The sequence below is a fragment of the Microcaecilia unicolor genome, chromosome 14 (genome assembly GCF_901765095.1).
Source record: "Microcaecilia unicolor chromosome 14, aMicUni1.1, whole genome shotgun sequence".
In the NCBI taxonomy this organism is placed as follows: domain Eukaryota; kingdom Metazoa; phylum Chordata; class Amphibia; order Gymnophiona; family Siphonopidae; genus Microcaecilia; species Microcaecilia unicolor.
This window is the reverse complement of record NC_044044.1, coordinates 11,807,714-11,809,409: the sequence shown is the minus strand read 5'-3', so window position 1 is coordinate 11,809,409 and position 1,696 is coordinate 11,807,714.

Sequence of the window (1,696 nt, the reverse complement as noted above, 5' to 3'; positions counted from 1 at the left end):
AAAATGATAAAGGGGATGGGAAGATTTCCCTATGAGGAAAGGCTGAAGCGGCTAGGGCTCTTCAGCTTGGAGAAAAGATAACTGAGGGGAGATATCATAGAGGTCTATAAAATAATGAGTGGAGTGGAACGGGTGGACGTGAATCACTTGTTTACTCTTTCCAAAAATACTAAGGCTAGGGGGCATGCAATGAACCTACAAAGAAGTAAATTTAAAACGAATCGAAGAAACGTTTTCTTCACTCAACGTGTAATTAAACTGTGGAATTTGTAGTAAAAGCAGTTAGCTTAGCAGGGTTTAAAATAGGTTTGGATGACTTCCTAAAGGAAACCAAAGACCATTATTAAAATGGACTTGGGAATCATGTGCTCTCCGATGGGAATTTTGTTAGACAAACATGAAGCTTTTCTTTTGCAGAAGGGATCGGCCCGTCAATTGGTTCGGAAGGCCTTTTTGATTGGTAAGAGGCTGGTGATGAGCCAATGGGTGGCAGAGACCCCTCCGGATTTCTGGCACTGGCGCAACAAGTTACACGAGTTTGTGTTGTTTGAGAGAAGAGGGGTGGGAGGCTCCCTGGGCGGCGGCGGCGATTCTTGGAGGTTTGGGGGCCATATATTCACAGTCTGTCTCCTAAGGGGCGCAGTTTAGTGGTGAACTCGCTCTAGACATATACTGAACTCAGACCATCCTCTGTGATAATAAATTGGAAGTCTGAATATCTCTCAACAAGGGGTGGGGGGTAGAGGGGGGGGGGAGGGAGGGATTCTACTGTTTGATTTACAGTTCAGCACCTTTTTTTTTGTGTTTGGTAATATTCTGTTCCTCACGAACATTTCAAGAATGGTGGATTTTGATGTGGAATGGGGGAACATATAAGTTTTAAAATATACTATGTTAGAAGGTTGACAGGGAGGGAGGGAAGTGTTTTATTATTAAAACATCGAAGATAATTGTTACTTGTATAATATCAGTAAAAGCTGTTGAAACATGAATATAAAGTATAATCGAGGGAGGGGGGATAGAAATGTTGAAAGTATGATGACTGTAAGCAGAGGGGTATATCTGTTATGTTGCCACCGCGAATGTTGCAATGTTGTGTTGATATTAATGTGTGAAGGTGGATTTACATTTTTGTTTTTTGTTGTCTTTTGATTCATCAATAAAAACCGTTGAAACATAAAATGGACTTGGGGAAAATCTACTGCTTATTTCTAGGATAAGCAGCATAAAATGTATTGTACTTTTTTTGTGGGGGGAATCTTGCCAGGTACTTGAGATGCAGTGACCAGAATTGCACAACATGGAGTGATATAAAGGAATTATAACATCCTCGTTTTTATTTTCCATTCTTTTCCTAATAATACCTAACATTCTATTTGTTTTCTTTGCCGCCACAGCACACTGAGCAGATGGTTTCAAAGTATCGTCAACAATGACTCTTAGATCTTTTTCCTGGTCAGTGACTCCAAACACAGAACCTTGCATTACGTAGCTATAGTTCGGGTTCCTTTTTCTCACATTCATCACTTTGCTATTGCTCACATTAAACGTCATCTGCCATTTAGACTCGTAAGGTGGTCTCCCAGTCTCGTAAGGTGGTCTTGCAATTTTTCACTATCCTCTTGCGATTTAACAACTTTGAATAACTTTGTGCCATCGGCAAATTTAATTACCTCACTAGTTATTCCCATTTCTA